General features: G+C 40.6%; 1 protein-coding gene and 1 pseudogene across 2 annotated transcripts in view; both read left to right on the top strand.

Annotated features, from left to right (window-relative positions):
• Nucleotides 1-26,248, top strand: part of DCHS2 (dachsous cadherin-related 2) — a gene marked incomplete at its 3' end in the record, with an annotated part of 174,089 nt that overhangs the window by 46,392 nt on the left and 101,449 nt on the right. The window lies entirely within an intron of this gene.
• On the top strand, nucleotides 39-1,286 carry LOC308555591 (small ribosomal subunit protein uS15m pseudogene; annotated as a pseudogene). The gene is made up of 2 exons: nucleotides 39-245; nucleotides 382-1,286. The product of its transcript is annotated as a small ribosomal subunit protein uS15m pseudogene (transcript).

Raw genomic sequence — 26,248 nt, 5'->3', positions numbered from 1 at the left:
AAATTAAAATAATGGAAATAGCAAGCAGCTGGCCCACGATGAGACGAAATGAGCCGTTGAACAGACGGGAAAGCCGGGCCGTGGCTGGCCGGCCGCTGCGGCCCGGGCGCCGCTGGCGTCTGTCTCCCGGAGGCGCAAAGGCAGCCCTTACCCTCACCGCCCGCGGGCCACAGGCGGCTCCGACGCCTCTGCGCTGCCCGCGGCGCGCCGTGCCCAGTCAGGGGTGGACACTCGGCGGGCGGAAGGTGACCCTTCGATGGGCTTTACCTGGAAGGTGGTTGGGAGGGGAGGGGGCTGTGTGCCTGGGGGCGGAGGGGGGGAGATAGTGTCCGGCGAGACTGAGGTGGGTCATTTTTTAAAAATAAAACTTGAACCTCTAAGAAAAAAGGATTTTTGGAAAAGTGTGTTTCTAAGCCGGAGGCTAAAGAGTACTTTTTAAAAGGTTTTCTCGAGCCAACATGGCGGCGCCCATGTAACCGGGAGCCCGCACCACGAAGGCAACGTCGCGACGTCGGCGCCGCCTGCTGGGGTCAGAGGTCGCCGTGCGAGGGCGGCGTGGAGGGTGCCGGGTTCCATTGGGACGCAGGCCCCAGAGCTTGGGCCGTCGCGTGGGGGTGCGCCCGTCCTCCCTCCGCCCGCTGGGGCCTCCCCGCATCCCCCGCGGTCCCATCGTCCCAGCCGCCCGAGGGTATGTGGATATGCCGCCCAGAAACCAGCCCGGCCCAGCCGAGAGGGTGGCCCGCCCCTGTCCACGCCGCTCGGAGGTCACCAGAACATCCCTGGCATTGATGGAAAGACTTGTATCTTCGGAAATGGCGAACCGGAAGGAGAAGCTAAAACTCGAGCAAGAGCCATTGAGGAGCAGGGTTGTGGCAAACCCTGAGGACACCAGTTCCCCGGAAGCTCGAATTGTTCCTTGACAAGACCCGCAGTTGTGAGGAACACATGCAGAGTCATGGAAAGGACAGAGCCCACGAGCGGTATCTGCTGGTGAGCTTCGCCAGAGGAAAAAGATGCTCAGAAACTTCTGTAAGACCAGTTACAGTGCCTTTGAGAGGACATGCAAGGCCCCGGGGACTGAGGACACCTTTCCCGCGTGGTACCCGAGAGGCCCGCCGCCGTCGGTACCGGGAAGGCTCTGCAGCCGGGTTTTACCAGGAGGGTCAAATGTGAAGAAGCGAAAAAGGGCCTTAAAAGCCGCAGCAGCAGCAGCCCGAAAACAAGGCCAGACGAACCCAGAAAGCTCTTCCAAAGCTGGACCGGAGGAAATCAAGGGAAACCAGTAAGTTCTGTTAAAGTTGTAAAAAAAATAAAGTAAAAGGTTTTCTCATATATAGTGATAAAAAATTTTATCTTTTAATTATGTTTTTTATTGACTTTAGAGAGAGAGGGGGAGAGAGAGAGAGACATCCATTGGCTGCCTCCTGCAGGCCCCCAAGATGCTCAACCAACTGAGCCACTCCGGGCAGGGCTAAAAAAATTTTAGAGAAGAGTTGAGAGGTGCTTGCTGTGAGTTGTCAAGGAAAAACAAATGAAGGTTCAAAGAATGTGCTACTCAAAATCCAAGGTTACTCCCAGAAACAGCAATAAAGTTAGAGACTGTAGCACACATTGGTTATGTAGATTCAGAAATTTTACTCCTCTGAAGAAACATGTAAATGGTAGAAGAAAAACTAATGATATTTACCTTGTCTGATTACAAACAAAAGACTGTGTCTTAGTCAGTTTGAGCTGCTATAACAGAATATAATAGATTAGGTGGTTTATAAGCAACACAAATTTCTCTCTCAAAGTTCGGGAGCCTGGAAGCCTGAGAGCAGGGTGCCAGCTTGGCAGGGTTCTGATGACGGTCCTCCTTTGGGTTGGAAACTGCCAGTTTTTCCATGCATCCTCCCATGGTTGACAGAGCAGAGAGAGTGCTCTCTCGGGTCTCTTTTATGAAGACACTAATCTCTGAGGGCCCCACCCTCCAGACGTATTCACCTCTTAAGAGTCTCACCTCCAAATACCATTATATCAGGGTTTAGGATTTCAATATGTACATTTTGGGAGGGACACAAACATTCAGTCCACAACAGATTAATAGGCAAATGTTTTTGTTTTATTGAATTACTTTGTATACCACTTCTCTGGGGAGTTTCCAAGAATCCACTTATGTAGAAGTTTGCGTCCACCTCCACCCAGGAAAAACCTGGATTAAGCTTGTTTCGTTTTAGGTTTTCAATAGATTGTTGCCCTCCTTCCATGCCATTGAATTTATCTTTACTAGCTTTTTTCAACATTATCGTGGTCAGTGGCAAGTTCTAGATGGCCAAATGTTGGATATTTATCTAAAGCAGTGATTCTCACCTTATTGTGCCTTGTAGTCTCCTAGGGGGTCTCATTCACAGATTCTGACTTAAAAGTTCAGGTGTGTGGCCCAAGGGATTGCGCATTTTTAATAAGCTCCATAGTGAACTCTATGAGGCTTGTCTAGGGACCACACTTTCAGTAGGGCCTAAACTCAAAAGGAACCAAGGAAGCCTAATTGAACCTTAGCATCTAGATCAGCACTGTCCAATAGAAATGTGCTATGAGCCACAAATGTGAGCCAAATATGTAAGTCAGTGATTTTCTAGTAGTCACATCAAAGAAGGAAAAGGAACAGGAGAAATTAACTTTAATAACCTTTTATTTAAACCAATATATCAAAATCTTAGTCTTTCAACATATAATTGATGTAAAAGTTATTGAGATATTTTACATCCTTTGGTTTTGGATTAAGTTTTTGAAACAAGGGAGGAAGGAGGAAAGGAGAGAGGAAGAATATCAGTGAATCTGTAGGAGTCCTCCTTCAGGACCTGGCAGCCCTGTGAGGATGGAGCCAGGGAACAGGTGCCCTGATTTCCCTCTCTTCCCTCCCTCTGATCTGCTTCTCTGCCTCCTATTGGCAGGGCCCACTGGCAGTCCAGAGAGCAAGGGAGCCTCAGGGTATGATCCATACAAGGTCAGTCCTGAAGGCCACAGGGCATGGCGGACAACGGTAGAGACAAGATCAGGGGAATGTTGGATTGATGGAGGTAATTTCCTTTCCATTTCTCTTCTTTTTCTCATATAATTTCTTCTGTTAATCCTGAACACTTGATTCTCCATATCTGTTCTTTTTGTCTTCACCCTGCCTATTTAAACCAATATATCAAAATCCTCCTACTGAACAATGCAAGAACTTTAATTCCCACCTTCTCTCCCACCTTAGATGCCGTTATGGTTTATTTGAAGCAGTTATTATAACACAGTTTGTCTGATGAGGAAAATGAGACTCTGGAGGTTATGTGGCCTTCCCTAAGTCAGGCAGTACTCCATTTAGGATTAGTATATGCTCTACTCTGAGGTAAAATATAATCTACATTATAACATCCAGTTGAATATGTGAAATCATTGGACTATTAATGTTACACTTTAGACAAAGTAAAAGTTTCTTGGTTCTGTTATAATTTGCCTTATTATCTCTTAGAATTTCACACTTACGTTGTATACAGTGTGCTTTATAAATATTTCCTATAGTCAAGACATTATAATGATGGTTGTATTAACTTCTGATAAGGTGTCATGAGTGTTTATAGCTTCATTAATTCCCTTCCTTACAAACACAGTTGATGGCAGGAGAAATATTAAAAGAGGAAATAAAAAATATAGATCCAGGCTCAAAAAAGAATGCCTTCCTTTCTGGAGAACAGAAATGAAAAATGGTGATTGGAGCCCCAGCCCTAGGCTCATTGGGCATTGGTCCTGGGATGGTCTGGAAGCAGGGAGTGTGGCTCAGAGTTCAGGTTTTGCAGGCAGCTTGGGAGCTCAGACAGAGCAGGTTGACCAAAACCTGAACCAGACTTCGAGGTTAGGAATAGGGCATCCCAGTATCCCCATGGGACAGGAGGCTTGAAATGCCATTACGAGTTCTAAAAGAGATTCAGCCTACCAATGTTATTTGCATAGAAAAATAAAAAATACATCAACTAATTATTACTTCTTTGCAGTGTACAAGATTAACATAAAAACTCAGAAGCATTCCTACATACCAGTAATAAGGAATAGGAAAATGAGAGAGAAGGTAACTAACCCTTTACAAAATACATCTCACAGATATGTAAGACATTTTCTGAGAAAACACAAGCTGGTAGTGAGTGATACCAGTTGAACAGCACTGCTCATGATATACTCCAAATGCAGCTTTAGTCGTGTGTCTTATCTTTCATTTACAATATATACAGACAAGGTGATCTTCCCCGCACTGGGATTGCAACTTGAGCAGTCCCTGTCTTTTCTGGTTCCTCTCAGGTAATAAGTCCTGTGTTCCTTTCAAATTACACACGCAGTCTTATTTCAGTAAATAGAATCCCCAGTCCTCTGTCATAGCCAAAAATCAGAATTTAATTTAGTGTTAAATCTTTTCCAGCTGAGGCCTGTTTACTCTTTTTCCTTCTTAATATTGTAAAGATGTTAATGTTCCCCTAAATTGACCTATAGATTCAATGCAATCCCAGTAAAAATCCCAGTGGGATTTTTGGGTGCAATTTGACGAGCTGATTCTACAGTGTCTATAAACATGGAGAGGGCCAAGAATCACTGAGGCACTTTTGAAGGAGGAGGTCAGGGGACTTGAGCTATCGGGAAAGAAGACTTGTAATTAAAGCACAGTAATTAAGATAGTGTATCGCTGGCATAGGAATGGACAAATCTATCAGTGGAAGAGAAGAGAGCCCAGAAACAGACTTGTGCATATAGACACTTGATTTATTATTTCAGACAGTGGCACCACAGAGCCACAGGGCAAGATGGTCTTTTTCAATAAATGGTGCTGGGACAGTTGGAAAATGAAATTGAGTCCTCAAAAAGCATTTGTACTAGATGATGCTGAAATTGAATCCCTAAAAGTTGTTTTAGGTGATATGAGGAAAAACAGGGCAGGGGATCAAAGAAAGACCCAGGGATCCCCCTGCCTGGCCCTCACAGTGTCCCAACCCTCGGGAGCAGGAAGGCAACAGTTTCAGAAGGTTTCAGTAGTAGAATGCAGTGCAATACTGAACTCTGCCTTGTTTTTTGCCCTGCGGCCAGAATGGCCCCCAGAGTGTGGGTGGGCCCCGCTGAGAAGCAATTAGATACGCTTTGCTGGGACTTGAGGGACCAGCCTTGGACTGACTGTGAAGCTGATGACAGTATTACTTTTTAAAAGCCCTGTTTAAAAATTGGTCATGGTTCATTTAAGCACTGTGGCTTTGGGAGTTACCTCACAGCTATGTATTTTGCCTTAGTTAAGTGGAGCCCGATGAACCAGAAATGTACTTTATATTATGTGATGCAGAGGTCTGATGGGATGGAGACTCAGTTCCTGCTAAGTGTTAAAATACTGAATTTCTCCAAATTAATTGACTACCGTGTCAGTTTCAGAGCTCCAGTTTGAACGCTGTAGGGGACCTGCTAATTGGTATTTGGCTTCTAAATAGAGCAGTGATTCTGTATTCCTACTATATGTTCTTCAGCAACGTTTGGAAAAAACAAATCATCTCGGCCGATTAAATTATCCTATCTCGAAGAAGCGTGGCTTTTACTTAGTTTAGGAATTTCGATCAGAGAAGACTCCTCCAAACACCGCTTCAGGGACCGGGGATAACCAGGCCTGCAAACTCCAAGCATTTGTACACCACTATCACTGCACAGGCTGCTTTTCCCTCTTGACGGTGCTGAGCTTTTGTCAAGTACCTTTTCCTTTCATTCAGCTGTGATTTTGGGATGACTTTGATGGTAAATCTCTTTCCTGAAGGGATAGACCCCTCCAGGTCCTGTTGCACAGCCTTGGTGAGTAATTGCGGTCACCTGTTACTTGGCCTTGATCCCTCTGGCCTGGGATCCTGTTGGTCTGCAGCTGTCGAGGGTGAGGTGTGCTTATCAGGAATCTGCTTTCTGCAGCGTGGTCGTGCCTCTCGTTTGGAAAAAGATGTTAATTAAAAAAGAAATAGAGCTGCCAAAAGTGAATTATTGAGTTCCATGGTTATCTCTGGGCTCTGGACCTATTGTAGATGTCAGTATCGTGGGGAGAGGGGGAGGCCCTCCAGCCGGGGCCCTCCAGCGACAGTTCATGGCTGGGGAGAGGAGTTGGCTGTTTTTGCAGATAACGGGCAGTCCTGCGTCCTTACGAGGACGGGCCTTGAATGAAGATCGCCTTCCCGTTTTCAGGGCAGATATCTGATTCCAGGTAAAAGGTTAGATACATAGCCCTAATGAACTGACTGAGAAGCCGGGAAGGTTTCAGACAAGTTGCAGCTTTTAAAAGCCCGAGTGTCAGTGTTCATGTATTTCTTCACAGTGTGCATTTGTGCTGTTTATCCTGAAATCCAAAACATTCTAGTTTGATTTAGTAATTCAATTTAGTGTCTGCGTGATTCATTTTCGCGAAAGAAAATCCGTTTGGGCTGTTTAGATCTGCAGCTGGCTTTCATCTTCATTTTCCTGTTTTTGCATGTTTTTTTTTTCTCTCTCTTATCCACTGTAAATTTCCATTTTGCTCCAGCCTATATTTTCTCAAGCTCTTTATAATCATTGTATAAAGACAAGTGAAGCTTTTTATTTTATTTTTTCAGATACTAGATACGTTTGCTTGGTATGTTGTTCTTTTCTGGGTTCATTTTTACTATCAATTACATTCAGTTCAGTGACGAATTCTAGTTGTTTAGGATCTAATTGAACTCTTTTTTCTTCTTGAATTCGTTGCTTCTTGAAGCTCCTTGCATTTACCTGCTGTGTGAGCCACATCTGCTATCATCTGTAAGCGAGATGTTTTATACTTGGATGCCGTTTACACATCTACTAAGGTATATTTCAATGACTTTTTGTTAAGCTCCCAATATGTGCATCTTAAGTACAATAATTTGTCAAAAATGAGTTGAATATGCTTCTTAAATGTCAACAAGCTTGAAGAAGATGAGGTAGGATGCTCTCAGCCCCTGCTGCCCAAAGTGTGGGCCCTGGAGCTGTAGCACTGGCATCACCTGGGCGCTTATTGGAAACACAGAATCTCAACGCCCACCCAGATTTGCTGAACCAGAGCTTGAATTTTATCAAGATCCCAGGTGATTTGTACACATTTTAAAGTTTAAGAAAAATGTGCAGAGGTGTATAACAAAACTTATTTACTTATTTATGTATTTATAGTTGATATACAATATTATAGTGATTTGTCATTTTTTTCAATTACAGTTGACATTTAATATTATTTTATATTAGTTTCAGGTGAACAGTGTTGTGGTTAGACATTTATATAACTTAGGCAGTAATCCCCCTGATAATTCTAGTACCCGCCTGGCTCCATACACAGTTATTACAATATTATTGACTGTATTCCCTATGCCGTACTTTACATCCCCATGACTACTTTGTAACTGCCAATCTGTACTTTTCAATCCCTTCACCTTTTTCACTCAGCCCCCCAACCTCCTTCCCATCTGGCAACCCTCAGTTTGTTCTCTGTCTCTATGAATCTGTTTCTGTTTTGTTTGTTCATTTATTTGGTTCTTTAGATTCCACATATAAGTAAAATCATATGGTATTTCTCTTTCTCTGACTTATTTTACTTAACATAACATCGTCTAGGTCCATCCATGTTGTCGCAAATGGTAAGATCATTTTCGTTTTTATGACCAACTAAAATACCATTGTATATTCAGGGTGGGGCAAAAGTAGGTTTACAGTTGTTCATATGGAAAATAATTGCAATAATCAATAAATAATAATAAAAGAATAAACTTTTGCATACTCACAACTGTAAACCTACTTTTGCCTCACCCTATATGTACCACATCTTTATCCATTCAGTGATTTGACATTTTTATACTTAAAAATGTGGTCACCCCACTAATTCTAGTAATCATCTGTCACTGTGCAAACTTATGACAATATTACTGACTAAATTCCCCTTCACCTTTTCTACCTATCTTCCCACCCTCCTCCCCCCTGGCAGCCATCCCTTTGGTCTGTGTTCTATGAGTCTGTTTTTACTTTTTGTTTGTTCATTTGTTGTTGTTTTTTTATAATAACGTTTTAAGTATGCATTTGTAGGTTTTAATTATTTGATAATTGTGGCTAAAATGTACACATATAGATTATAGCATGAGTTTTATTATTTTAGTGATGCAGAGAAGCTCAGTTGGATTCTAAGCCTTTGAAATTGGAGTGACATACTGCAGAAGCTTTGAGCCAAGCTCAGGAAGCTCAGTATTTTTTTCAAGCTCACTTCTTTTTTGGTATGTTCCCAGTACACCTGAGAGAATGCAGTGTAAATGGGAAAGAATGACTCTAAGTCCTCCCATCGCTATGACAAGCCACTCACTTGGGACTGTCCCGAGGGGTCAAACTGTGGTCTTCGTGTGTTTTTTAGCCATGAAAGTCCCATTTGTATGGCTTCTAACAGAGACCGACTCTCCCAAGAGTTTGCTGGTGTAAATATTATAATGAATATTGTAATAAAATTCGCATCTGTGATCCATGCAGCTGGGGGTGGCTGTAATGGGAGGGGAGAAGTGACAGGGACAGATGGAGTTGGGGTCTGACAGGGAAGGAGCCATTCATGCTAGCTTGGCTTTGGACCATAAAAACATCTGGAAAATAAAAGGAGTGAAGCTGACTGGGAATATGAACCTTTGCCAAGACTGTAAGAAAGGTGCAGTGAGGAACTGGAGCAGACGCTTGCTTCCCTCTTCTCCACCTCCAGCTTGGAGATTTAAAAACAACAACAGAGAAATATTGCTGCACATGGGAAAATTGGCCATCTTTATAAACATGTATTAAGTTTGGTTTTCCCCAGTTCCCCTTCTGTGTAAGAAGTTGGTTGCTCAGGAAAGTGGGTGGAACTGCTGTGTGATCTGAGACCATGTGCCTGGGCAGAGCATTAATTCGCTTCTGGAGTCTGCAGATGTCAGAGAAGCCCTCTCTAGAGCCAAGGACAGGAGGACCTTTGAGGATCAGATGGAAGAAAAGGGGGAAACAGTAGGACTCAGGGAGTGTGAAGACTTAAAAACAGAAAGAATACCCATTCCTCACTGGTTGAGAAGAGCACCAGAGGTCTTAAGGACAAGCAAAGCTGTTGGGCAAACAGTCTCTCTGGCCCAGTCAGCTGCTAGTTCCTACGTGCCCGGGCAACTGTGAGCTCAGTCATGGCCCTCTGGCTTCTTTTGGGTCTCTTATCCCCAGCAGAAATAGACAACTGGGCAGTGTGCAGTGGCACTTCCTCTTCCTAGTGGGCACAATGCTCCTGTAGTTCTGTTGTGGGGCCTCCTTCCAGGCCATTCTCTGGGTCCACGCTGCCCATTCTCTCTGCAGTGTCTTCTCCTCCTGTGTCCTGTGGGTGCTTCCCAAACCCCACAGCATGGCCCTGACCGTTTTACTTAACACTCTCTTCCCACTCGTTCTCCTGTGTCCATCTCATTTCTACAGCATAGCCTTCAAACACTCTTGATTGAATACATACCTATTAATAAAAATTTTTGAGGAATAATCTCCAATATGTGTTTTTAAGTCATATGCAAGAATATGTATGTATGTGTATAAAGTGTAAATATAAAATGTTATAAATAAATATGTAAAATATAACATATATATTGAAGTCTATAGGTAAGATAAAATATTAAAAAATAAAAATAAAAATGGGGGCTATGAAAACATTAATACAAATTTCTTTTCTTCTCACTACTCTGTCTGTTCCCTCGGCCAAACCTTGGAGTGCACCTGTGCCTTTTGGAGACCCTTGCTATATTGGAGCTGCACCTTGGCCTGAATCCCGTCTCCTAGTCATTGCCCTTACCAGCTTCCCTCACCTCCTGACTGGCTCAGAGACTGCAGCTCCAGCCCCCTAGTACCCGGGGTCAAACTTGGTTGAGAATCTTTAGCTAAAAGCACTGGCTTTCTGTCTTTCCCTCGGTACCATAAGTCAGGGGTCAATACCTGAATAATCTCATACTGCTTCTGGTTGCTTCTCTGACCAGGGAGAAATTCTGTCAAATGCCAGCTTATTTAAGAGCAGATCTGGGAGTAGGTATGCCTCTCAGTGATACTGTGGTGACATCCCCTGAGGTAGTAAATCCTTGGGAACTGGGAGAGACTCGCTCTCTGAGATACATGAGGATATTGAAAATGAAGAAGAAGGCATGAAGTTCTATTGCAGATGAGTCATGGGCTCCAGTCAAATGTATGTTCAGTTAAATTCATGTGTAGCCTGACTGGCATGGCTCAGTGGTTGAGCATTGACCTATGATCCAGGAGGTCTTGGTTTGATTCCAGGTCAGGGTACATGCCTGGGTTGCAGGCTCCTTGACCCCCCAGTTGGGGGCATGCAGGAGGCAGCAGATCAGTGACTCTCTCACATCATTGATGTTTCTGTCTCTCCTTCTCCCTTCCTCTCTCTCTCAAATCAATAAAAATATATTAAAAAAAAATCATGTGTAGGTCAAAAAAATTATGAAATGTTTCATCAGTATTCGAGAGTGAAGATTAGAAATGAATCCAAAGTGATGGAAGATATCACTCACATTACTACCAAATTCCTGAAAATAATGTTTATTTTATGTTTACTCATTTGTTGATTTGCAAATAATAGCTTCGTTAGGTCCCTCATGGTTCTCACTAGGATGATTCCATGATAATGTATTTAGCGGAAGAAAATAGCTATTTATTAAGCAGTTGAACAGCTGTTAGTTTGTTGTAGGACATCTTATAGGGGACAAACCTTTTGCCACACCCACATGAGCTCATTTTGGCACTGTGGACCCAACTTCACCCTGTTAACAGCTGTCGGGGATGGGAAGCACTTCCACTGTTGAACTGCTGCATTCCCCAGTGGCGTGATGGCCACGGCATGTTCAGATCTCTCTGAACTGATCTCTTTTGTCCGCCTATTCTTGGTTATCCCCATAATCCATAGTATCTCATTTAGGAAAGAGCTTGGCAGGGTCTCCCTTCCGGTCTTCATTTCTCCATCTTGAATACTTAATTAATTTTTAGGTATTTGTGTAAGAAGAGGCCTATCTCTCACTTTGGTAGGATTAATGTCTTAATACTTTAAAAGCATAGCTTAAGGCAAGAAATGGGGAGGCTGTAGTTGGCTGGCAGCCCAATGGTAGTGATGATCATTTTTGTTTTGAGTAGGAAAATAAGTGTACAGTGATGCCAGAGATGCTTCCTGAATTACAGCCTAATTTTTTCGCAGGTATCATATTTCCTTTGGCCCAAAAAAAAAAGTATTGTTTGAAGATGTCTGTCAATATTATATTCTCTGGGATTTTTATGCTTTGCTTCCCTTAATGTTAGAAGCTCCACTTTAGGAAAACAATGTACATAGTTATGCATTTTGTTTTTTTGATTGGGCTGAAAAAAATTACTACATTCAGGCTCTGAGTTAGTACTTTGTTCTAAACCTTGAAAAATGAATTAATAGCCAAATTAGTGTTTTGAATCATCTTTTAAACATACAGATATATTACTCTGAATTGGAATATATCTAAATCTACATATATATGTGCAACAAATATTTATTGACTGCCTCCTCTCTGTCTGGCACTGTTCTAGAAGCCAAGGGTAACAGTGTTGAACAAGACAAAATACCTTTCATGTGGAGCTTACTGTTATTTTTTGGGAGGGGAGGAATACAAAACAATAAACAAGCAAATAAATAAGATTTTTTCAAATATTAAAGAAAAGGGGAAAATAAAGTAGATGTACTCGTCATGGTCCCAGCAAGAAACAGAGGGAAAACTGAAACTATGATAATTTGAACAGTTTAATTAAAGTTCTCTTTACAAAGATATGGGTAGGGGCAGGGTAAGGAGACTTTATAAATTAATGCAGTACTTTGAGGCTGGTAACAGAGGCAAACCCTGAAATGGAGGACCCAGTTACTCAAAAGACAGAGCTGGTGGAGAGGGCTGCTGTCCAGGGGCGCTGGCCTTCAGCTGGGTCTCGTTCAGCTCTTGTCTCTGCAGGAAGGAAACTAGGGAAGTAAGTTGCCAGCCTCACAGCCTCCCCATTGGCCTAACCCATTGGAAGTCACATGGTGAAGGAGCCACATGATATAATCCATACATGTCAGTTTTCTAAGGCACAGAGCAGGTGAGGGAAAGGTGGACTCTGTCGATTTAGAGGGGCAGGGGGGATATCCAGCGCCAGAGAGAAATGGGACATTATATGGGATGTGCAATGAGCAGTGGTGTAAAATGTCATATTGTTTCTGCCATAAGTGTGCTTACAGTTTATTTGCAATGATCAAAATTAAGTTTATGAAAAGATAACTAGCAAAATAAAATTTGTTATAGGCGATAAAACTTTTATACACCGTAACTTTTATATTTAAGAACAGGAAGCAATTGTTTCTACTTTGGAAGATGAGGAAACGTTTCATGGAGAAAGTGTAATTGGAATTGAGCTTAAGAAATGGATAGATTGTTAGTAGTTGGGAAAGAAGAAGGAAGCATTCCAGGACTATAAAGTGACATGGGCCAAAGTGCACAGATGGGACACATTTTAGGAACAATTTGGCTGAAGTGGTTGGATGATTCTACAATCCTTTTAGAATCAAAGACTTGTAATGAAAATAAACCTACTCTCTTCTCAACTCCCACTCAGTGTAGAAACCACATCTATAGGTACTAGCTTCCTTTCTTCTTCCCTATTTCTCTTCCCCCTCCCTCCTTACCTCTGTGCCTTTCATCAAGCATTTACTGAGCACCCACAATTTGCATAGTTGCAAATGAGGTCCCACATTGAACAAAACCATGTCCCTAATCAGTCAGGGAGTTCAGTTTCCATCTCATATTCCAGAGGGTCTCTCAGTAATTGAACAAGATCATAATACTGATAGCTAACACTTACTGAACACGTTTTATATACCTTACACTGTTCTTATTAAAGGAGACTTGGTTTGTCTTATGAAGAACGCATTAAAGACTTAAGAAAAAGGATTATTGAAATGGTCTTTCATATTTTGGCTCTATAAAGGTGTGTTTGTTTTAAAAGAAGCACTGAAATAGTATGTTGACTGGATAACCTACTGTATATCATGTGTGCATAAGATTTTAATTTTGCACAAATTGTAGAAGATGATAATTTTCTTAGTGAGAGACCTAGAGAGATTGAATTTGGGTCCAAAGTGATTTCCTTCTGCTCCGTGGAAGCATCTCCTGCTCATGCTCCTTTCTGGGATTCCAGATCTCAGTTCAGCAGTAGACCAGGCAGGTGAAGGCTTCACACAGAATGGCAGGAAATCCAGAGAAGCAGCCAGACTGAGGAGGGGTTCAGCTCGGAGGCTCAACTCCAGGAGAGGCTGAGGTCTCTGGGGGTAGAGTGTTGGTTCCGCTCCAGAGGAGGTGAGAAATCTGACTTTGCCCTCTGCCCTCAGAGAGTTGTTTCTTTAGAAGTTTGCTGTGGTTTCTCTTCATTTCTGATGTTGACAAGACAGAATTCATTTGGAAAAAGAGAGCTTCGTGATTCACAATTAGCTCTCTCTCCCTCCCCCCCATCTCTCTCTCACTCTGTGTGTGTGTGTGTGTGTGTGTGTGTGTGTGTGTGTGTGTGAGAGAGAGAGAGAGGCTCTTTAGGAGCTGCATTTCCCTTATAATTTTTTAAAGTCTTTTTTTAACTTCAGGCTGGTTTAAAGAAATAAGTTATTATAAAAATAGTGATTGCCTATATTACAAAGGGAAATATATTTTATTTTCCCTGCACAATGTATATGAATTATAGATTGGTTTCCTACGGAAGTTATTTCTCAAGAACTATTAACCTTCTTGGGTAGAGTTTTAGTGCTAGTCTTAATTAAATTTGTTCATTAAATGTAGCTCAGACACCATCATAATGTTGAAATTGAAGTAATCACTGGGCAGCAAATGAGATGTTATTAATGTGATTTGAAAATGATCTAGCTGAATTTATTTCACACATGAAAGAAGTGTTTTAAATTTGCATTTTTACCACAAATAACTGAAGTCTAGGTATTGGAGAAGTTAATCTTATGGTGATACTAGTGTTAACTTTCTCATTTTTAAACTTGCTTTTCAAGGTTAATTTCATATCAGATACATATGGAGGTGAAAGATACGGTCAAGCAGAATCTGAGGGGCTGCCCATGACATGGGTGGTCTGAGGGTGAGAGATGAACTGCACTTGGAGTGGGTGGGAGGAACAACCAGCAGGGTTTCAGTTTCAGAAACTCTAGTGTTTGGAAGGAGATGGGGGAAGGAAGAGGGTAGGAAAGCGGAGAAAAGGCAGGATGTAGTAATGGGAATGCATGGAGACAGGCATTTGCCCTGTCCCCACCGCTGGAAAGGTGCTTCCCCCTGGGACTGCTGCTGTGGAGCTTGCCATGAAGCGGGCTCTGCAAGCGCTGGTTCAGCGGCCTTCTTCCAGATCCTGGAGAAAGGAAGCACTGTCCAAAAGACCAGGGGGAGAGAGTCAAGTTTGTGTGGAGGATCTTATTGAGGTAGGTGGGATTCAAAGAGTGTGTGTCCTTAGCCTGCATGCGACAGAAAGCTACCAGGACCTTTTTCCTGTGGTGGACAACATGATGTGCTCTAAAGCATCTGGAAAGGCAGAGCATCTCGGGGACCTTTAAGTTCTTAACTGCTTGTCAACAAGGAGAGAAAGGTTTTCTAAGTATATTCCATTTGGAATGCCTACTTGGACGAGGTCTGTGCTAGAGTCATTTGTAGTTAAGTGACCACACAACCTCTGCTCCGCCACGCAAAGCCTGTGAGTGTTTGCTCTTGGTGAAGTAGATTGGGGCTGACATAAAAAAAAAAAAGGAGGAAAACATAGTAGCTCCTTTGCAACAAATCAACAGAGGTCAGATCTGAGCATTGTTGAACCAGAAATTAAGGTAAATATGAGTCAGCTTCAAGTCAATTCTGTAACAAGTGAGAAAGTTCCCATGATGGGGAAGGAGAAAAAGACCTCAATTCCAAGCATTTGAGCGTGTATCCTGTCCTCTTCCACATTGTCATAAAGGGGATTTCTGTGACCACGTATTGTCTGGCTCATGGCAGACCCCAATATGTGTGGGACAGTGCCAGGACTGCCGAGGGCTTTGGGAGTGTGGGCACCTCTGTGTTTCTGGCGTGTTTGGTGTCCAGCTGCGTTCATGAGGGAAAGGATTAGGGGAGCTGGCATCTTTCTTCTCTGCTGAGAGATGCAGACCCCAGAGGAGGGGAAGATTGGAACCTGATGCTGACTGCTTCCTTTCCAAGACAGACACTTAGATTCTAGCTCCAAAATTTGTCAGAAGAATCTTTGGGGTATGCAGTCATGTGTAGTCGGGAAATTGGTAATGTCGCCCAACACAATAACAAAAGAAGAAAGGAAGGTGGGATCTGTGCTGCAAGTCAGAAGAGATTCATTTGCCACAAGCAAATATAACACATGATCCCTCTGAGAGAAAACTATGTAATAGATTTGTCAGGATTCCAGAAAGTTTTCTTGCCTTAAGATGTAATGAGATAAAGGCATTTAGTCATTAACATCCCTGTGTGGTGTTGACTCTCACAAGAAAAACATTAAGGGCTATCCTTTGCTCTTCTGGCCACAACAGAGTAATCTTCCCACCATAAGCATCTATAAAACCAGAGAGAATGTACGAGACACCTGCTTTCAGGTGTTAGATAATAAGCAGAGTAGGACTGAGAGTCTTGAGCAAAGAGAAACACATGAGATGAACCCCTGTTTGCCCTGTCCTTTGGGTTCAAGGCACTTCTCTCATTGTGGAGAAGTGAGGAGGAGCCCGAGAGAAGCAGTGGAACTGAGAGGCAGTGATTGGGGGCTGCTAAAAGTTTGTGGGTAGTGCGCTGGAAGAGATGGATTTTCTCAGAGGGGACCCAAAAAATCTGTGTAGATGCTTACTCTGGCTCTGTGGCCCAGGCCTGGGCTGTGTGCATGCAGGCCAAGACTGTGAGTAGCAGAGAGCAGTTGTGGAGGTAAATGAGAGGTGACACAGAGAAACTCAACTTAATCTAGTGCTAAGAGATACTGGAGTTTCATCTCAGAGGTGGGGAGACCTCACTGAACAACTTGGACATTCTTCTGAAATCACAGAAAAGTCACACCGTAGAAATAAGAACCATCCCCTCAAGGAAGGGCCACACCTTAAGAACAAAAACAACAACTCTTTAAAGGAAGACAGCACAATTCTGGCTCTTTACAACGTGTCACACACAATACCCAGTGTACAGTCAAAATTTTTTCCAAACATGTTAAGAGGTAGGAAAATGTGACTCAGAGAAGTAGACCTCAAGATGACCCAGAGGTTAGATTTTTGTAGACAAGGATTTTAAAATAGCTATTATAAATATGTTCAAGGACTTAAAAGAAAAGATGGTTTAAATGAGGGAACATATGGGGATGTCAGCAAAAAAACAGTAACTATAAAAATGATCTAAATGGAAACTCTAGAAATGAAAAGAACAATATCTGAAATAAAAACTCCAGTCTGACCAATGGAAAGAAAAATGATTTAAAAAAACTGAACAGAGCCTTAGTGATGTGTATAACAAGGTGGGGCAAAAGTAAGTTTACAGTTTTTCTGATGTAAAATAATATAATAATAAGTAATAATATAAGAATAAACTGTTCCTGTACTCACAACTGTAAACCTACTTTTGCCCCACCCTGCAATTTATTATACACATAATTGGAGTCCCTGGGGGAAAAGAGAGTAAATGGGGCAATAGAATATATATATATTTAAAGAAATAGGTCAAAAAGTTTTCCAGAGTCAGAGAAAAACATCAATCTACATGTCTAAGAACATCAGCAAATCCCAAACAGGATAAATAAAAAATGAGATGCACTTAGATATATAATCATTTAACTGCCCAAAACTAAAGGTAAGAAGACTATCATGAAAGTGGCCAGAGGGAGGGAAAGAAAACATACATACCAAGGGACAACATTTAAAAGATAAACTATATCGATAATAAACATAAAGTTGGTGTGGCTTTGTCTTTTCAGATGAAATAGACAAAAACTATTACCACAGATCAAGGAGGACATTTCATAATGACAAAAGGACAATTAATCATGAAAACATAATCATCCTAAATGTGAATGCGTCTAATAACAGAGTTACAAAATCTGACAGAACTAAAGGGAGAAATGGTAAAATACACAAGTTGGAAATTTTAATAGCCCTTTTGAGTAATTGATGGATTAAGCATATTAAAAAGCATATAGATTTATTATTTTTTTCTTTTTAAAAATTTTAATGTTTTTCCATCACCATTTTTCCCCCCTTTACCCTTTTCCACCTCCCTTTCCCCCTTCCCCCCCAATAATCATCACACTGTTTGTGTCCATGAGTTCTTTCTTTTTTTTCTTTTTTCTCAATCTGTCCACCCCCCAAAGCACCCTCTCCACCAGAGCAGTCTGCTTGCTCTCGATTAGTCTGTATCTATTTTGCTTGTTAGTTCAACTTGTAAAGCATATAGATTTAAACAACTCTCTTCTCCGCTTGGCATTTATAGAACTCTGTATCCAACAATTGCAAAACACATAATTGTTTTCAAGTACACATGGAATGTTCCACATCATAGATCATATGCTGGGCTGTAAAAAAGTATCAACACATTAAAGAGATTGATATCATAGAGACCATGTTCTCTATCAACAGTGAAATTAAGCTAGAAGTCAATAACAATAGAATTTCTAAGAAAGAAACCTAAATATTTGAACATTTAATATTCTAAGTAATCTATAGGTCTGTGAAGAAATTGAAAAGGAAATTAGAAAACATTTTGAACTAAATAATAATAAAAATACAGCATTAAAATTTCTGGGATGCAGTTAAAGCAGTTATTAGAGGGAAATGTATTGCTTTACATACTTTATCATAAAAGAAGAAAGTGCAAGATAGAGCAAAGTAGTAAATAGGAGGGAATTATAAAGGGAAAAGCAGAATTCCAAAAGTAGAACATAAATATTAGAGAAAATTACCATATGAAGATTTCTTTGAAAAGATTAATAAAATTGGTTAGCTTCTAACAAGAATAATCAAGAAAAAGAGAAAAAAAGAATTATCAATAGTAAGAAAGAAAATGAAGCTATTACTGCAAATTCTACATATGTGAAAAGATTATTATGTAAAACTTCATGTCAGTAAATTCAATAGCTTATATGAAAAGGACAAATTACCAACTTCACAAAACTGACACACAAAGAAGTGAAAAATTTTAATAGCTCTAGATCTACTCAAGAAATATAATTTATAATAACTACCCACCCCTTTCCCTCAAAAAGAAAAAGCTCCAGGTACAGATGGAGTTATGGGTGAATTCTCTCAAGCATGTAAGAAATTAATGCCAATTATTAACAAACTAACAAAAATAGAGAGTGGGGAATGTCTTACAACTCATAAGTCCAGGATAAGCCCAACATTAAAACCTGATAAAGACATAAGCAAAAAAGTTACAAGGAGTGTATTTTGTGAACACAGATTTAAAAATCTTCATCAAAACAAAATCAAATCTGATAATATATGAAAAGGTTAATAAAATCAAGTGGGGTTTATCCCAGGAATACAAGCTTGCTCAGCGTTTGAAAATCAATGTAAATTAGCCACATTAACAGAATAAAGTGAAAATTTTATGTAATCATCTCAATAAGAAGGATGTATAGGGAGTTCTGTTTGTTTGAAATGGTGTGAAGACTCTTGTCTTTCCTTCAAGAAAACCTGAAGCACTCCATTCTTGGCTTTCAAAGTAGATTCATATTGCTTTTGAAAGTGTCACCATACTGAGACTAGGCATAGAAGGACTCGGGTTCCTAAGGGTTCAGGTAGCATGCCCATGGGTGTTCAACTCTCAATACTTTGATGGCATGGGTGGGGGAGGTGATACTGAGGAGTGTAGTGTTAATTTGTAAACTGCTGGTTTCCTGAGTGAGAAGGACCTTGGAAGTAAGTTCTGCAGGGGCCCTTACATTATCAAACAATAAGGGCCGGTCCTGAGAGCCTGGTAGCTTTCAAGGGAAATTTTACTAGTGCTTTACAAATGACAAATCACGGTGATTTCTTTACTGGTTGCTTGTACAGCATGAACCACACTGTGGATTTTATATTCTCTTGCAACTTGTTCACAGCAGTTTGGAATTGCCTCTCTATTTCTTTGTTCCCAAGGGGACACCTACATTTCCCTGACAGTTGTGAGATAGCCTGGAGCTATGAAACCTCAGTAGAACATTCTGGGCACAGTTGGAATTGACTTTGTTTACTGCTCAGCCCCTAAAGACCTACATTAGTTATGGATTCAGCTTTGGTGTATGAATCCCTTTGTCACCATCTCCCTCTGCTGGCTTGGAATTTGCATCTTACTACTACACCTTCTTCCCCATTTGGTATGATTTTTAAAAATCTCCTTGGAATATAAAGATAGCAACCCCAAACAAAACGAAATGTGTATACTTATGAGGAAGCTTGATAAAAGTTAATATTATTCCCAGTTCTCATTATCCTGCCCACCTTATCTTTACCTCTCACAACTCCAGCCCTTCTTTTGTCACACTGCGAGACTCTGGCCCTCAACTTCACACCCCAACATATCTCATTCAGCAATGAGACCTGTCTCAAATAAGGTGTTTTTCCTAAATGCAGAGTACTTGAAATATTTCCATAAAATATTTCTTACTACAAACGGGTTTGTGCTTACTAGTTGTTCATATTCTGGGGGCAGATTTTAATGTTAAAATCTTGCATGCCATCTGATTGGAGGGAAGGATTAAGAGCAAAGGGGGACGGGTGGGTAGATAGAAGCTGGATTCTTCTGAACACTTCTGAAAGTGGTACTGTATTGTAAAATCAATCCAGAATGGAAAATGAAGTTGCTTTCAGGCATGACATTTTCGCATTTACAGCTTAATTTCTGTTTCCAGTTTTCCCAGAAGACAGATATCCTGAAATCTTTCATGAAACTCCAAATCTCCTCTTAAAATGATGTTTTTGGAGGCATGGAAAATGCCCACAAACACTGAAGCTTATGGTGGCAAACGGGAAATAAGTCTGTTTTCTATTCGCCTTGGGCCTAGTGAGAAGGAAATGGGAGTGGGAAGTGGAGTCCTGACTAAGAATTTGATCATGTTTAAGGGAAAGACTGTCCTTCTAAAGGCTCTGTCAGTGTTGTGTTCCCAGACGTAGAGACCTGCAATGAATGGCCTCTATTAAGTAGAATACCTTAATGAGTTTTTAATATGCAAATATAGACTCAGGCTTTAGTTTTGAGAAGGAGTGGGGAACTAAAACTTCTTAGAGTAAATTAATACGACTTTAGTGATTGAGGCTGGCAGTCATTTTGGGAGAAAAGGTCCTACTTGGGAGCTTACTGGAATGAGAGTAAGAGTGACACTATCATGGGGATTGCCCTATAAGGACTGGCAGTGAATAACGTGTAGGTTCCAAAAGTCATTCAAGCATTTTGGAAGTGATTCCATATCTTAAGCACCTTATTTAAGACAAGCTTCATTGCTGAGCCCTGAGTGATGTATTGGGGCATGGTGGGTGAGAACTCCTTACCTTAGTGTGACAGCAAGGGCTGGAGTTGTGATGGGTAAAGGTAGGAAGGTGGGCAGGAAAATGAGAACCAGAAATAATAATAACTAAGTTGTATCAGTGTTTATTACATGTCAGGCATTGAGCACTCTCTGTAGATTATTTTATTGAATCTTCGCCCTGGGAAGTGGTTATTATTTCCATTTGACACAGTTAGTAAGTGGTTTACCCAGATTTAAATTCCTATTTAGTGCCTCTGTTCTTATAGGGCATAGAGAAAATTTACCATACATAATTCTTTAAAAATTTTTTAAAATTTATTTTATTGTTGAAAGTATTACAGATGTCTCCCATATTCTCCCCTTTACACCCTCTCCCCATCTCATCGATAATTCTTTGTTTGGGTGAAATTAAAAGCAAGCCAACAAATATCCATTGATCATAGTATAAGGCCTTGTGGGGACATAGATTTTGGATTATTTGGCCTTAAAGTAAAAGGAGATTCTGCCATTTTTTGACAACATGGATGAAGCTGGAGGACGTTATGGTAAGTGAAATATGCCAAACACAGAAAGAAAAATACTGTATAATCTCACTTATATGTGGAATTTTAAAAAGTCAGATATATGGAATGGTGGTTACTAAGGGGGTGGGGAACAGGGAGATGCTGGTCAAAGGGTACAAAGTTTCAGTTATGTAGGATGAACACATTCTAAAGACCTAATGTATAGCATGGTGACATTAATTTATAATAATGTATTGTATGCAGGAAATTTGCTAAGAGAGTGGATATCAGGTGCTCTCTCTCTCTCACACGCGCACCGAGGTAACTGAGATGGGTATGTTAATTAGCTTGACTGTAGTCATCATTTCACTATGTATCTGTATAGTATAGCAAACTATGCTTCCCATCTTAAATACATACAGTTGTTATTTAAAAAATTAAATTAAGTTTAAAAAGGAGATAGAAAGGTAAACATATCAGATATGATTCCTCCTCTCCAAAGCACAAACAAAAACCAAAGCATATCTACTTCTAGACCCATTCTCACCTCCTTTTCCAGTTTCAGTCCTTGGTCCACTCATCAATAACTTTCTTTTATATCTTCACACTCTCCTCTTACTAGCTGCATCCTTTCTACATCATTTTACTTTGTCCAGCTGAGAGAGGAGCAGACATTCTGAGAAGATGTGCCAGGTTTTCATTACTCATTTTTGGAGAATGACAGAGAAGGGAAAATTGCTTCTCAGCCCTTCCCTCACCTCATCTTGAGAAGCTGTTGCTGTGAAAGCAGCATAGAGAATTTGTTGGCAAAGGTGAAATATAGGTCCCAGGAGATGCTCTTTTTAAAAGAAAACCTCTTGTAAAAAAGTAAATGTTTTGTGTACCCTTGAGAGAGTTAACTGTGGAATGAGTAAAACTTGGACCCTTGGACTTAAAAGAGTAAGAGAAAGAGTTCCCACCAAGGAGGGACAGTTGTCTAGAAAAAAACAGAGGACACAGTATCATGTAATTAAAGGTTTGCTGCAGTTTTGTGAAAAAGCAAGCCTTACTTGATAAGAAGCTCAAGAAGTATAAGTGAACTATTTTTATTTTATATGATGCAATATTTTATTTAACTGGAGCTCATATTTTTATTGGGGCCATTTTCAGGAATACAAATGGGCTTTGTCTTGAGTGTAGAAAAGATGTACTAGACCTAGACAGCCCTAATTTTAAACATTTGGCTTAATTTATGAAAGAAATTGAGAACATAAACAGAGAAAATAACCAGTCATTAAGCCCCAGCCCAAATTATGTGTGTAGTGAAATAGAATTGGACAAATATATAAGGTACTTTTGCCTGATTAATGTTCACTCAGATAACCATTGATGTCCCTTTGCTATTCCAACTTTTACGGACCTTCCAGTGTCATTAGAATAAAGCACACATTTGACTGCATGCTCCACTTCATAGTGCAGTGTCCTTGTCTACCCTTAGCTTACACTGCCTGCCCCTGCCTGCCCCTGTGCCTCCTCCACTCCACATGGACATGGATTAGACAGTCGTGGCTCTGATTTTTTGCCCAGGCTGCTACTTCCACCAAGCGCACCTTCCCCTCTTCTTAAGGTATTCACTTCCTACTAATTCCTTGAGATCCTGTTTAAACAAGTAAGGTTGAAACATACAAATAATTCAAATAGGGAGGGGTCGTTATCATAGGAATGAAACAGATAAGTGCCTATGGGTATTCAGTGGAATGGAAGATTACTTCAGCTGAGCTCATCAGAGAAAGCTTCTTGAAAGAGGTAGCAATTATATTGGGCCTTTGGTTTCAAATTAATGAATGAATTATGAGTAGGATTTGATCATGTTGAAGTGGAATGGGGGAGGAATTCCATGCAGACAGACCATCATGAGACAAATCCTGGAGCAAGGAGTGTGTGAAACAGTTGATTGTATTTATTGACAGAAACATGTACATTAAGAGTGAAATAGGTTATAAAGTTGGGTTAGGGACACCATGAAAACTGTGAGTGCAGCACGTTGGCATTGAAGATTCAAAACACTCTATCCCCTTTCTGAGTTCAGAGCCAATTAAAAGATCTCAGGAGTAAACAAATTGGTATTATAATGTCATCATTGCTATCATTAACACTGATTAGATACTGTTCTTTCAGATCAGTGGCCAAGTGTGCTTGCTAATTAGACAGAATTACCAAACAGGCAGGGGAAGCACTGGGCAATGGAAGGCTTCGCTTCCAGGGGAAGGCCACTTACCATGTGGCAGACAACAGGGACTATTCAATTAATTCTTCCTTTCCTCCCTCCCCTCCCTTCCTTCAATATTTATTGAGTACCTGTTATGTGCCAGGTACTCTTCTACATGCTGAGGGTAAAGTATTGAATAAGACAGACACAGAACTTGTGTTGTAGAAAGAATTAAAGTATTCTTAAGGCTGACCAAATCTGAAAAAAAATTCCAGAGAGGCCTCAGTTAATTATGCTTAATTTCATCTCTTAAACTCGGGATCCTGTATAACCACAAAATGGCAAATGTTTTCCTTGCCCAATTTTCTAACCTATAAAATGGTAGTTAGAATTCTTCCCTTGAATAACTCCTCACATTTTTAAGTCAAATGAAAACACATTGCAAATGTTAGTGTACTAGTCACACAGAAAGAAATGTTTAGTCAGTGAACCTTAGTGTTTTCTGCTTGTGTGCTTTTTCCTCTCCTTTCTTAGCAACTTATTACCTTAATTCCTCTTTGTCTTTTGATTCATTCTTTCACTTTCCTTATTAACTTGCCTGCTTTTTCTCCACTAAGAATAGTTGAGCACTTTCCAAGAAAAGCAACCCCTGAATTGCTTTCTGTAATAGTCCTATAGCTACTGTGCCTTGCAAAGAAAACATGCTTGCGCTTTGGAAATGTTCTAACTCATCATTTAAATTTGATAAACTTCTAAGTTTACAAGTAGATCTTGGTTAATGAGAAGAAAATATTTCTATTAGAGCAGGGGCCTTTATCAAGTGTCCATGCTGGACTATACTGGACCAAACACCATGCAGGGGACATAACAGTGAAAAACAGAAATGGTTCCTGTCCTTGCAGAACTTTTAGTCTGTGGGAGAAAAGAGAAAACAAATGGGATGGTGGAGGGATCTGGGGGCAGATGGGAAGACCTGTCTGAGGAAGTGTAGTTTAAGGATTTCAACCTGGGTCCCATAGGTGGCATTCAGAGGGCTGGGGACCTTCAGCTGAAATAGTATAGAAATGTATTTGGGCATGTGGACCACAAGTGCACACACTTGCAGGTGCATATTATGTTGGCAAAAATCTTGATCAGATTCTCAAAGTGCACTGTGACAAAGAAGTGTTAAGAACCTTTGTATCTAAATGAATGGATTATGAAAAGATGTGGTACATATATACAATGGAATATTACTTGGCCATACAAAAGAAAGAAGTCTTACCATTTGTGACAACATGAATGGACCTCGAGGGTAGTATGCTAGTGAATTAAATCAGACAGAGAAAGACAAATAGCATATCACTTCACTTATGTGTGGTCTTTAAAGAACAAAATAAACAAACCAAACAAACTTACAGACAGGGAGAACAAACTGATGGTTGCCAGATAGGAGAGGGGTTGGAGGGCTGGGTGGAAAAGGTGACGGGATAAGAAATACAAATTTGCAGTTACAAAATAGTCACAGGTATGTAAAATGCAGCATGGGGAATATAGTCAATAATATTCTATAACTATGTACGGTGCCGGTGGGTACTAGACTTATTGGGAGTTCACTCCGTAAGTTAATTAAATGCCTAACCACAGTGCTGTACACCTGAAACTAATATAATAGTGTGTCAACTGTAATTGAAAAATAAAAATTTTAAAGAAATGATTGTGAGCACTGTGGAAAGAGTATGTGGTACTCATACTTAATGATGTCACTAGTAATGCTATTAATAATACCAACAGCTAACATTGTTTTACTGCTCACTATGTTAGTTTCTAAGCATTGTGCTAGGAGCTCTACACACATGCATTGAAAACTCACAGTAGCCCCAAGAAGTAGCATGGATTTCAATCCTTGCCTGTCCACCCACTTCGTCTTATTACCCACTTCGTCCTTGGTATAGAGCCCTTGTTTTCTTCACCTTCCTTCAAATGTGCATAACGTTGTTGGCCCTTGCCCAGTTCTTTCTCTAGGAGTGAATCATAATTGGTCTAAACAAATAATAATGATATAATTTGCCTTGCCAAATAATTGGTTAAGCCTGTGAAGGCCATGCAATTCTGAGACTTGAGGGAGAAGCTGGTGGGAACCTTTGTGGGGAGAGTTCTTGCTCTAAAATATGGATTCAAAGCAAAAATATTCTCCTTCTACCTCTGGATTATTATCATTGGTAAGTAATGTATGACACCCAACAGCAAACTTGGTCCAAACTGAGGACCAAGCCCAAGAAAACAAGCTGATGCACAAAGCATGTGATAGGGAGTGGAGGGAATGAGGTACAAGGACCCAAAACCTCTATGGGCTTGCTGAGCTGCTGAATGAATCAGTCCTGGAATTGCTTCCCCCTCAGACTTCTTGACAAGGGGAATAATAAATGCCCTTACTGTTTAATATGTTTGGGTTAGGTTTTCTGTTACTTGCAGTTGAAAACATGCCCAGAGACAGATTATTACCTTTTCACAAAATTGAGGAAGTTAAGTTACTGCTGAAGTCACTTAGGTGCTAAGAGGGAAAACCAGGTACCAAAGCCAGTCTGGCTTCTGAGAGGAACCTTGTGCTTAATCACCAGCTGTGATACCACTGCACTGATCCCATCATTTCACTTCTATATAAGTGGAATGTGCTGACTTAAGTACATTCCATTATAAAAATAAAACATGTACTGTATTAGCCTGGATTGTAGTAAGACATTGGTGGCCCTGAGCTCTTTCTGGACTCTGGCTCTTTCGCTAACAGTTATGAAGCATCAGTAGAGAAATATGACTGGGTTCTCTTCCTTTCTGTTCCTCACACCCTTTTACCTGAGAGTACCGATTTGAAAGAGAATTATGGATGGATATATCAGGGATATAAAAACTGTGTTTTTAACTGCATGATTAGACTGATTCTTAAATTCTTCAGTATGGATGTATCTGAGATCAAGGACTTACCCCATATGTGCATCATAACTATTTCTGTATGTATTTAATGAATCCTATCAGCCTA

This window comes from Miniopterus schreibersii (assembly GCF_964146895.1).
Source record: "Miniopterus schreibersii genome assembly, chromosome: 4".
NCBI classification, from domain to species: Eukaryota; Metazoa; Chordata; class Mammalia; order Chiroptera; family Miniopteridae; genus Miniopterus; species Miniopterus schreibersii.
The sequence above is the reverse complement of the archived record's forward strand: the minus strand, read 5'-3'. Positions and strand labels throughout refer to the sequence as shown.